General features: G+C 43.1%; 2 long non-coding RNA genes across 4 annotated transcripts in view; one reads left to right on the forward strand and one right to left on the reverse strand.

Annotated features, from left to right (window-relative positions):
* Nucleotides 1-12,988, reverse strand: part of LOC109495264 — a 251,102-nt gene that overhangs the window by 223,989 nt on the left and 14,125 nt on the right. The gene's annotated exons all lie outside the window — the stretch shown is intronic.
* Nucleotides 1,456-3,093, forward strand: LOC109495266. The gene is made up of 2 exons (XR_002150594.3): nucleotides 1,456-1,567; nucleotides 2,179-3,093. It is a non-coding gene; the product is annotated as an uncharacterized LOC109495266 (long non-coding RNA).

The following is a 12,988-nucleotide window of genomic DNA, read 5'->3' on the forward strand; positions in this document are numbered from 1 at the left end:
TGACTGAAAAAGCTGCAGCTAAGGATCTTTCTTCCTCTCGTAGAAGGTGTATCTCGCAGACTTGTCAAAAGTTGTATCTGCAAAGAGCTTTACAAACCATCCAGGTTCCCATTCTCTCAAATGGAGCAAAGGAAGGAGGGAGAGTTTGATCTCCCTGAAGGAAAGATTACCCCCCAAAGACTCGGAGATAAAGAAAAATAATAGAGTTGTCAAAAAGATTTCACTCTCCCCGTGGTCTTGATAGATATTTGTCAACTCGTATCACAGTGGCTTGTCGTTCTAATGCTGTGCTCTTACCTGAAAAACAAGACACTAGCAGCACTACAGCACGAAAGCAATAATTAGATAGAATCTGCACATTCCTAAATCATGACGCAAGAGGGGACCACGACAGGACAAAACAGGGTTGAACAGGAAAGGTGTACTATTTGATGAGGAAATACGTATTGTGGGTCACTGTGGAATCATTTCGGAATACTGAGGTGGGGATAGAGACAAGTGGTAAGTGAATTTACCTTACGGAAAATGAAAACTTAAAAAATATACTCATAATTCATGCAGGCACTCTAGCCAAAGAGCTTTAAGCCTTGGTACAGATATAAACCCTCTTATTTCATATAAAGCCTTCAGAGACCAACAAGGGCAACAAAAGCCCACGGTCAAGTTCATGTAATGACTTTTAGAGAGGTGTACTTATTTGATAGTTAAAACAAACAAACAAACAAACAAACATAAATTGAGCATCCTGATAGTATATTTGCATAGCCTGTTCTCAAACTGCCCTTCAGTGATATCCAGAGAAAAGTTCCTTCTGATATTACTTGATGGCATTGGCACGGTCCTGTAGGACATGCAGTCACAAGGTGTGGAAGCGATGTGAGGTCTACCTGATGTACCCAGGAGGTTCGTAATTGTCAAAACTCTGTTTTACATGTTATCAGTGTGCTTAGAACTTTCTTAAAACCATGGTCACACAAGAGATACAAAAAACTATGTGTGACCCAGATATTAGGATATTAGGAGGGTTGCTTGAAGATAAGTAGTTTGGGGTTCAAGAAGTCAAAAGACTAGATGCATAGGGAGCAGGCCATATATATATGGAACTATACGTACAGTAAATAAGTATTTGTTAAATGGATAAAGAGCACTAAATGCAGGCTAGGAGTAGACCAGCCAGGTTCAGAAATACACACACCAATCCAAGTATGCAAAAACTCAACTGATTTCTTGGGAATGGAAAATTCAAGTGGTCTGTCCAGTCACTCCAGAGAAGGGTAGACAGAAGCCCAGTTCAGCCAGGAACACTGATACAATTAGGCCATGACTAGGACTAGGAGACAGACTTTTAAAATATGATCACTTCACTCCTGCATTAAAACCAAAGCATTTTCCCACTTTTCTTACGAGAAAGTCCCAATCCTCACTATGACCTTTGTTGGTCAGCTCCTTCTAGAATCAGATCTTGAGCCCAGGATTCTAGAGTATGTGACTCATTAAGGAAGTGCTTCCAAGAGACTGGAGACAAGGCTGAAGAAGGATGAGGAGATAAGGAACAGTGATACTTCAGGTTATGTCCCATCCCCAGCCCAACCGTGCACGGAGCTGTGGGCATAAACGCGCCTCAGTTTGCTGTGTATCAAGACAAAGAGACTAAGGGCCTGTGTTCCTCACCACTCAGTCACTGACCAGAGGCCACCCATGGGATGCAAGCTGTTCCCAGTACTGAGGTGGTTCCAGTAGGCCAAGGGCAATCTTCTAAAGAAAGCCACAAATGGTAGCCACTAGCAGCAAAGCACAGAGAGGCTGTGGGGGGGCGGGGGGGGGGAGTGTGCGTGGAAAAAGAGTACAAGGGATGGGCGAGACTGTACGAAAGACAAAATATAAGTCTGCTAAAATAGGGATCTACAAAGCCAGCACAACCTAGCTCTCTGCGTCCTTATCTTCCCCCAAACTCTCTGGATTAGTCAGGATTCTCCAGAAAATCAGATCCAATATAAAGAGATTTATCATAAGAAACCAGCTCATGGGATTATGGCGGCTGAGAAGTCCCACAGTCTTCCATCTGTAAGTGGAGGCCTGGAGAGCTGGTCGCGCCGTTCTAGCCTGAGTGCAAGAGAAGTCCAACATCCGAGCAGAGAGTGCAAACTCTCCCTTACTCCCCCTTTTTGTTCTATTCAGATTTCCAAGAGACTGGAAGAGGCTCACCCACACTGAGGAAGGCAATCCACTCAGTCTACCAATCCAAATGCTAATCTCCTCCAGAAACACCATCACAGACACACCCAGAATAACGTGTAGCCAAACATCTGGGCATCCCCGGGCTCAGTCAAGTCAACATGTAAAATCAACCGTCACATGCCCCTGGTCTCCGTGCACGCACCACGGGCCCAGTACACGGTGTATGAACGTGAGCTCAAGCTGGCCCAACAATAAGGGAGGTGACGCTGGCCAGGCAAGATGCTGAGTTCTGAAAGTGGTACCAGAGAAAGGATTACAATGACCTCACTCCAAAAAGAAGTTAGTGGTTTTTAGTCTTTTTTTTTTCCCAATGAGTGTCGTCTTTTCACGCACAGACTAGTTTTTCATTCCACTGAGATCCAGAAGCCAAAGGAAACGACTGTGGCCTTTACTCTACAACATGCTTTCTCAAAGGAGACTATATCCTCCCCAATGGGGTGAAAATTGGCTCTTCAGGGAGAAGTCAAAACAATCTTATGCTTTTTATGTATATAGCACAGATACACATAATAGTGCATAAACAGATACACAGTGTATCTATGGTGTTAAAATTTCACGGGGAAATAGGGAAAAAAATGTCTAAAATGGCTTAGCAATAGAATTTTTAAAAAGGTTGAGAAACATAGTTCTAAAACCATAAATATCTAAAGCTGGAAGGGAGCACCTCTTTCTTTGAATATCTTACAAAAGGCACCTCAAAGACCCAGATGTTCAGAACTGCCAAGGTCACAAAGGGGGTTAGTGAACAAGCCTGGCATAGACCATGAATTGTTCTGTCTTAGACCAATGTATGTTCCACTTTTTTATGCAAAAATAAATACATCCTTGGGGCGCCTGGGTGGCTCAGTCATTAAGTATCTGACTTTGGCTCAGGTCATGATCTCACGCTTCATGGGTTCGAGCTCCACGTCGGGCTCTCTGCTGTCAGCTCAGAGCCTGGAGCCTGCTTCAGAGTTATGTCTCCCTCTCTGTGGCCCTCCCCTACTCATGCTCTCTCTCCCTCTCTCTCTCTTTAACGTTTAAGTAAACATTAAAAAGATTTTTTAAACTATATGTATAAATATAAATATATAAATATACATATCTCCACAAGCAAGGCCCAAGCCTCCCACATCTCCTTCACTCACATTCCCCACTGAGGAATACTTCCACTATGGAAGTATTCCAATGGCCTACATGATGTAATTATGCAACCCTGGGGTCCTTAGGAAGAGGTGTATTGTCTGAGTGCTGTGACCATGGGCAGATGGAGAAGAAAGAACACAGAGAGTCAGGACAGAAGTGTTTTGGGGAGCAGGGGAGATGCGGAGCTTGGAGAAGCCATGAGAATAAATGTGGCACATTTTTTTCGACCCCCATTCATCCTTTATGTCTAAAGTTGGACTCTTTCTACTGCCTCTTAAAATCCATCTGCAAAGCTGAAGAGATATGATGGACAAAATGAAAACAGAAAAAAAAAAATCAAATCCAGTGGAGGATATTAAGGTTTCTGTTACCGTCCGACAACTCAGGGACATCAGACTCACTTAGGGGGCTGCCAGCTTGGCCATTTTCCCTGGGGTCTGCTTCATACATTCATTAGACAGTCGTGTGTTGAGCACCTACTACATGGGAGGCATTTTTCTAGGTACTGGAGTTGGCAGTGGGGAAGGCGCTGACATACAGTGATGAAAACCAGATTTAGCTCTAAATCCAGGCAAATTTGAAATTTCATAAAGAAGCTAAGTACCGAGGACAGGTACAGGAACCTACATTTTCATAACATTACCCTCCCTTCCACACTGGCACGTGATGAGCCTAAATCCTGACTACGAGGGAGGCAAATGGGCTATAGGGCTAGGTCACACACCAAGTTCCGCTCTCCTCTGGCAGGCTTCTTAATCCGTGTTTAAGGGCAGTCAGGACAAAATGAAATTATGGGCATAAAAAAGGAAAATGCAAACAAACAAACAAACAAACAGAAGTTTTAATTGGCTTTACTCTGATCTCCCCGCTGCGATTGTATCACTGAGTTGGCAGTTTGTCACGTGCGGTTGCTAGGCAACCGTGCACGGTGGTAAGGCCGACGTGACAGCCGCCTTTTCCCTCTTGTGGGTGTGAGTCTCCTGGCGTCTGATGCTGAAGTCTGGCTCTTAACCAACCCTCCAGAGGGGTCTGGGCTGCCCCCTGAAGCCTCGTAAATAAGCCACTGACTCACTGCTCAAAGGGGCCTCCTGCTCAAGTTCCTGATAAAACTTCAATCCTTATTCAATCACTTGGTGCTCAGACTGTGACTTTGCGGAAGAGACCCCAGTGATCCCAGACAGGCCTTCCGAGCCCCTCAGAAGGTACATCAGCAGAGCAGGTGTGACAGCCCAACGGGAGAAGCAGAATGCCACACGCTGGGGGAGCCTCACTCTGAGGTCGCCTTTGAGATTTCTGCTGCTGGAGCCCACAGAGTATGGGCTGTGCAGACAGAGCTGGGACTGGCTGCCACATACAAGCCATGTGCCACTTCAGGCACATCACTCAGCCCCTCTGTGCCTCTGTTTCCTCATCTCCAAAGGGGTGGTAACACTGCACGCATCCCGGGGTCATGTTGAGCACTCCTGGGGCCAGTATATGTAAAATGTTCAGCATCGTGCCAGGTGCACAGTGAGTGTCCCCCAAGTTTTAGCGATTGTTCTACAGGCTTCTGTGAAGAACTCTGAGGCGTCCCTAGAGGCCTGGGGCCAGAACGGAAGTTAGCAGTCTCCTCATTCCTTTAGTAAGGAACCTGAGACTCGAAGAATCAGAGTGATGTCCCTGAAGCCACACGGCTGGGACTGAAACTAGGAACTCCGTTGCCACCACGAAACATTACCAGGATGGGAGACAAAAAGAGCCTTCAGGTACTGAATGCATCTCGAAGGCAAACGATACCAACAACTGTACTGGGTAATCAAAGCAACACTCAGGAGACACAGCAACCCAGAAAACTCTGAACAAGCACCATGTGCTTCAGGCAGGGTCAGTGTGCTATGGAAGATATCTGGGTATCTCCCTGATGGCTGACAGAATGCCCTGTCACCTTCTGAAGAAAGTCCATCCTCCTTACTATGGCATCCAAGACTTTTTTCTTGACCTAACTACTGCTCCCACTTTAATCCATTTCTTTCCCTCACCCCCAGCCATCCTTCTGCTGGTCCTAAAACGTGCCAGAAAAGCTCCCGCCTCAGAACCTTTGCACAAGGCTTTGCTGGGAACGCAGACATCCACAGGCTCTCTCCTTCATTTTCTTCAGGTCATCGTTCAGGGAGTATCTTCACTGAGGACTTTCTTAATTCTCCTACGTTAAACATGTAAACTCTCTCTTTGTCCTGCTTATAGTGCTCATCACCACCTGACACATGACGTATGTGTTTGTTTGCTATCTAGATCCAGTCCCCACCACTACACTGTAAGCGCCACAGGGGCACCAATTACTCTCCTCGGTTCACTGCTATATTCCCAGCACCTACCACTGTGCCTGGGAATATCAAATGCTCAACAGACACTTCTGGAATAAATGATAGCTCTGCCCTCTTGTATGTGAGGTCTCCTCTCCCCTTCCCTTCCCCACTTCTGCCTTCCTGATTCCTACTTTCCCTTCATGAGATAGCAACAAGCATCGTCTCCTTTTAGAAACCTGTCTTCACCTCTTCAAATACGGGCCTTGCCGTGTGGGTTCATACAGTCCTGCACAATAGCCACCAAACTGTATCACTATTATCTGTTTACCTGGTGTCCCACTGAAAGTACAGGAACAATGGAATAAAGGGGGGGCTTTCTTTGACCAGCTGCTCTGAGACCAAGCCCCTGTGAGACGCTGCCCCACGTTCCAGTCCCAACGCCTCATACTACCTTCCCCTCCAGACCGAGTCACTTGAGCGAAGGACCAGCAGGTAATTTGTCTTGGTATTCCCAGAATATGTATATGTGCAGTTCCTGGCACAGTATAGTGCACAAAACTGTTGCTCAAATAGTAATAGCCAACATTTACTAAAGCACTTACTCCCAGCCACAAATCAGCTTATTAGGGTTTCTCAACCTTGGCACTCTTGATATTTAGGGCAGGATGATTCTTTGTTGTGTGTAAGGGCTGGCTATCCTGTGCACTGCAGACTATTTACCAGCGTCCCTGGCCTCTATCCATATGCCAATATCCCGCACCCCAGTTGTGACAACCAGAATGTCTGTAGACATTACCAAATGTCCACTGGGAGGCAAACTTGCCCCCTTTTGAGATCCACTGGTCTAAGTGCTTATTGTGAATTAATTAATTCAATCCTCACAGTGATAACCGTGAGGAGGTACTATTATTTAACTGTATTACAGAAGAACAAATTAAGGCCCAGAGAGGTGTGGCAACTCACTGAGAGTCACACAGCTGGGAATTAGCAGAATCAGAATATGAACCAGGCAGTCTGGCTCCCAAGCCTAGGCAGTTAACCACCTACGAGTTAAGGTTGGAGGGGAGGGGGTTGGGGAATGAGGATGGGAAGAGGGGACTAATATGTATTGTTTATTATAACCAGGCACTATTCTCAGCTCCTACATAAATTATTTCATTTAACCCTATCTAGCCTGCGACACACTTATAGTTGTTTTTAGCATTGTGAAAGAAAGGAAATTGAGGCCCAGAAAGTACCCAGCTAGTTGGCGGCACAGCCACCAGAATTCAAACCCAGGAAGTCTGACCCTAAAGCTCCTGGCGATAATGGGGGCGGGGGGAGGGGTGGAATTCCTACTCTGCTCCAAGTTTGTGCAAAGTCACACTGCCCTTCAACAGCTTCCCCTGCCAGGGAGGCCTTGGCACCGTCCCCATGTTCCCTCTAAAATAGTTTCACTGCTCCTCACATTCACCGTGCCCCACTCTCCAGGGCACTAAGACCCTCAGGTCTTGGAGCGCGCTTTCTTGTTCCAAAGCAGTCTCATGCAGAAAGCCAAAAGTGTGGGGAGAGTGCCAGAGGCTTCCCCAGGGCTGGGACTTCTTAAATGGGGGCAGCCTTTGTCTCCAACCAAACCAGTCTTAACAGAAGAGCATGAGGGGAGCCTGCTGGGGAGATCTTGGGGGTGTTTTCAGAATATTATGAGAGTCTCCTCTTACAAAAAAGACAGAGAGAGAGAGAGAGAGAAAGAAGCACTACAAGGCACCTTGTCCAATTTTCTTCCTTTGAGTAGTTATCAAAGCAGAGATAGTATGTTTCAGAGGCGTCTTCTGCTGTGATTGCCCCAGTGTTTAAAGTAATGATCAGATCATTTTCCCCACAGCCATTTCATCCAATGAGCCCAAATAGGATTATTGAGAAATTGCAAGGTCTGGCAGGAAATACCTCTTCTGACCTTGGGTATTGTTAGTCAGGCTGACTCAGAGAAAATAAGATCCCCTTTCATTGTTAGAGATGACAGTTCTGCAGCCTCTCCTCCAAGTAGGGTGACCCCAAGGTGGCAGGGAAGAACCACTCTGAGCGCATGATAATTGATCACCTGTGCACCCATACACAACTGCCCTCTATGCCCATGGGAAAGGGAGGTGCTGTGTGTGTGCAGGTATATATGTGACTGTTTCTGTGATTCTCCACAGTGAAGCAATGTTAGCTTTTCTCAAGCAATACTCTCAGCATCCCCAAGATGCAGGAAAATAAATTATAGTAGGGAGAACATAATCGAATGTCCTTTAAATTTTTTTTCTTAAAAGCCCAGTTTGATAAGTAGATGAGAATAGGGAAGACCACATGAAAAAAAAAATGAGGGAAGATTTTCACTGCTACATATTGAAGTGTACGCTAAAGCTATAACAATTATAATGATAAATATGTGCATGCACGAATTGGCAAGAAGATCAATGAACCAAAATATATAGCTCCAAAACAAATACATTTTCTCATGTTTTCTCTCTCTCTCTTCCCTTCTGCACCACACACACAGACAGACAGACAGACAGACAGACACACACACACACACACACACACCTACACACATACATACATGTCATAAACCTGGCATTGCAAACCAGTTAAAAGATTTATCAGTATACACTGATAAAGTGAACTGAAAGCACTCCAGGTATATCCAACAGAGAGGGACTTAATGCAGGGAATTGATTACATGTATATAGAAAACCCAGAAGAACAAAGAGGAGTATATCTTGTGTTGCCAAGAGATGAACACTACCTCTTCCAGGGCTGGAGAATTAAAATATAGAAGGTAGTATTATCAAGAGCCTGGGAGTCTACATTTTGGCTATTACTGTTGCAGCAAGCAGAAAAATAGCTTTTACATTTTCCTCACCTGTTAATCCATGTGACTGGCTCCCACTGGCAGAAACTAACACCAGCTGACAAAGAACTCTGGGAAATATAGTTTTCAGCTCCCAGCTGTGGCAGGGTAGAATAGAACATATATAAGGACAGGTATGGGCTGAGAATCAAGAGACAATACCTGGCATGGAAGGGTTATTTGATAATGTTTTAAAAAGCAATTGGCAAGGCTCCTGGGTGCCTCAATCAGTTAAGCATCTAACTTTAGCTCAGGTCATGATCTCATGATTCATGAGTTTGAGCCCTGCGTTGGGTTCTGTGCTGACTGCTTAGAGCCTGGAGCCTGCTTCAGATTCTGTGTCTCCCTTTCTCTTTGCCCTTCACCTGCTCATGCGCTCGCTCTCTCTCTCTCTCACTCTCTCTCAGAAATAAACATTAAAAAATTTAAAAAAATAAGTAAACATTAAAAAAAAATTTTTAAAGCAACTGGTTAGAAACTTAACAAAAACAAACATGTTCATTTCTTGCTATAAAGCAAAATAAATTCCAAATGGTGTGGGTTAAATACATATATAAATGCTCAAAGACAGAAAAGGAAAGGAACAACAAACAGAAGAAAATAATGAAAAAAAAATCCACTTAAGGGTGACAGAGAACTTTCTAGGTATTGAAACAATGAAAGAGTCACAAAAGAAAAATACTCATGTAGAATAAAACAATTTCTAATTGTGAAAGAAAGCGACATAATCTTAGAAATCAAATAATCTGGATACTGTACTTACAACATATGTTAAAATGAAGTTAAAACTTAACACATTATTACACATATTAACATGGATGAATATCAGTTTGGGGTGAAATAAGCCAGAGAAGGATATTTAGATTATTTGTTTCTTTATAAACTTTTTTTTATGAAGTTTTCCAAAACTTGTTTTTAGAGATGCATGAAAGTGTGGTAAAATTATAAGGAAAAATCAAAGAAATAATTACCACTAGTGTCAGAATTATAGTTACCTCAGAAGGAAGGAAAGAAAGACACATAGGAGGAATTCCCCGGAGACTTTTAAGGTATGGAAATGTTCTATTTCATGAGCTGGGCGGTGGAGAAATTAGTGTTTTATTGGATTATGATGATGATTTAAACCATACATACATATGATTCTGATTTATGTCACAATAAAAATGAAAAATTAAAAAACAGACAGGGGCACCTGGGTGGCTCAGTCGGTTAATAAGCATCCGACTTCAGCTCAGGTCATGATCTCATGGTTGATGGGTTTGAACCCCGCATAGGGCTCTGTACTGACAGCTCAGAGCCTGGAGGCTGCTTCAGATTCTATGTTTGTCTCTCTCTCTGCTCCTTCTCTGCTCATGGTCTGTCTGTCTCTGTGTCTCAAAAATTAATAAACATTAAAAAAAAAGAAAAAACAGACCAAAAATTCAAAAACTGGTTAAAAATTTTAAAAAAAATTAAAAATGATATGAATATTTGACAACCCTTTTTTCTTTTTGTTTTGTTTTGTTTTGAGAGAGAGAAAGAGTGCACACAAGCAGAGTAAAGGGGCAGGCAGAGAGAGAAAGAGAGAGAGAGAACCTTAAGCAGGCTCCCTGCTCAGTGCAGAGCCTGACATGGGACTCTATCTCATGACTGCGAGATCATGACCTGAGCTGAAATCAAGAGCCCGATGTTCAACTGACTGAGTCACCCAGGTGCCCCAACAACACTTTCAGTCAAAGAATTGCAAATTTAAAATAACAGGATAAGATTTTTTAAAATCAGTTAACAAGGATTTTGATTAACAACCAAATTAACAAGGATTCCAAATCCCATAATTCTCATTGTTGACATGAGTGAAGTGAAAGCTATCATGCTCTTGGGTTAAAACATTAATCATTAACTTGGTTAAACATGTCCAGAAAACAATTCAGCATTTTATGTCATGAGCCTTTAATTTATTTTATTTTTTGTTTTATATCATGAGCCTTTAAAAATGCCTATGCCTTAGGGAAATGACTAGAAACGTGGATACGTTTTGTATATGAAATTGCGGTCATTTCAGTATTTTTCTAATAATGGAAAATTTAGAAACAGTATGGAAGAAAGTAAATTCATGATAGAATGAAACATCACACAGCTTAATTTGAGGATGATTACAGAGAGAGCCTGCTGTTATGCTCATGTAATATTATTTAGTCAGGGAGGCAAACTATAAAACTTGATACCCAATACAACTTCATGTATTTTTTAAAAAGCAAGTGTATTAGAAGGAAATACAACAAAACGTCAACAGCAGTTGGGGCTGGATGCCAACATTGTGGCTAGTTCTTTCCTTCATTTTTTCCATATTTTCCAGTGATAGGGTGGGAAGCGGGGGAGAATTTAATAAAAGATGAAAGCCCAGTTTACCTCATGTTTTCCTTCCTGTTCAGTCATATTACAGTGCACTCCAGCTCTCAGCTTGGCCTTATTCCATGAGCATTCTCGTGTGGCAAGGACATGGAAGGTAAGGCCATTTCCAAATGCCATGCTTCATTTCTACCTTGACTTTCATGGTGTTAGAGACATGGGAACTAACGGTTATTGATTATCATCTTGGGCACCAAGTGATTCCTACATATTACCCTTTTGAGAGAAAATAGTTGCCCCGTTTCAATAACGAAGAAACTGAGATCCAGTAGGCTGAAGGTGCTGGCTTGCGAGCACACAGCTAGTAAGCAGCAAAGAGTTTTTTCCGGGTCCTCAATTGTTTCGCCAAATTCCTTTTCTTCCCATATGATGGGACCACCCATTCAAGTCTCCTATCAGAGCCTTAGTAACTTGACTCAGGAGTCAGTCTGCCTGGGCTAAGGTACAGCCTATACTTACCAGCTATGGGCCTTCAGGTAACTCCTCTGTGCCTCATTTTTCTCATCAGTAAAATGGGAATAATAATGGCATCTCCCTCATGAGGTTGGTTGTGAGGAATAAACACTATGATGCATGCAGAGTGCGCAGAGCAGTTGCTGGCACTCAATAAAAGTTAGCCATGATAGTTATCACTAAGGGGGTCTGAAGCAAATAATGGGAACTGATTTGGAGTCATTTATACTCTCATTCTCTCAATGCCTCCAGTGGAATGCCACCAGACATGATCAGGTCCAAGACATGATTTCACAGATAGGGATACCCAGGACCAGAAAGGTGAACGGAGGAAACCAGACCCAACAGTGGTGACTGACTAAGGGTGCTATTAGCCTCACATTCTTTCCACCATGGTGTGTAGCTTTTCTCTGGCTCCCAATCCCTGGAGCAACAGCAGGATGGCCACAGTGCAACCTCGGAAAAACAGGCGTCTCTTCGGGCACACACTATTCTTTATGTACATGTTATCACTTGATCTCTCAGCAACCCTGGGAGGTGGGCAAGGCAGTATTGTGAGTGAGGAAATGACCTCAAAGAGTATTGGTTGATTCTCCTTGGTCCCATAGCAGAGCTGAGACAGGATCCCCAGGGCTGTCTGTATAATGCCATTGGTGCCTTAGATAACCAACCTCTGATGTGTGTCTCACATTAGAAAAGCAATCAGGCTGGTGGATGTTCTCACCCTGATTTCTCTCTTCACCCCTATAATGCCAGCTGTTATTCAGCAGTATCTTACAGTTGGAGAAGCAGTTTCATCCACCTCTTCACTAGTGGCTCTGACCCACTGAGTCTCTCTTCCAGAGCCTTAGGTGGCCAGGTTTGGGGATGGTGACAGAGAGTAAGCCAGTGGGACAAAAGTGCTGTTATCTTTTCCCCCAATCGATCCCCTGCTTCCTGCAACCGTAGGGCTAAAATATTTGCCTTAGCTATGTACGATGCTAACCTGCGATGCAACCAAAACTCTCAAGAGGTGCTAGCTGGGGTGCAGATTGGTATAGCCTCTTTAAAAAAACCCAGGCAGTATTTCCTAAGGCTAAACATTTACTTACCCTATAACCCAACAATTCTCCTAAGTATATGCCCAAGAGAAAGGAATATTCATGTCCATTAAAAGACATACATAAAAATATTTATGACAGCTTTATTAATAACAGTCAAAACTGAAAACCAAACTAAATGCTCATCAGTAGGAAAATGGATAAATAAATCATGGCAATATTCACTTCATGGAATTTTATATGGCCATAAAAAAGAATAAAATACTGCTACATGCAACAGTATAGATAAATCTCACAATGCAATGATGAGATAAATAGGACAGACACCAAAGAAAATGTGTTGTAATGATTCTACCTATATGAAGTTCAAGAAAGGCAAAACTAAGTTAGCTAGATGTTGTACAGTATTTATCACTGTGGGGGCTTCTACTGAACAGGAGGCATAAAAGTAACTTCTGGGACAATAGAAATATTCTCTATCTTGACCCTGAATGGTAGTGGGTACACAAGTAGGAGTATATGTAAGAATTATTCAAGCTTTGCACATATAAAATGTGCTTTTTGCTTTATGTTAATATCAGAATAAAATA

Source organism: Felis catus, chromosome E3 (genome assembly GCF_018350175.1).
Source record: "Felis catus isolate Fca126 chromosome E3, F.catus_Fca126_mat1.0, whole genome shotgun sequence".
In the NCBI taxonomy this organism is placed as follows: domain Eukaryota; kingdom Metazoa; phylum Chordata; class Mammalia; order Carnivora; family Felidae; genus Felis; species Felis catus.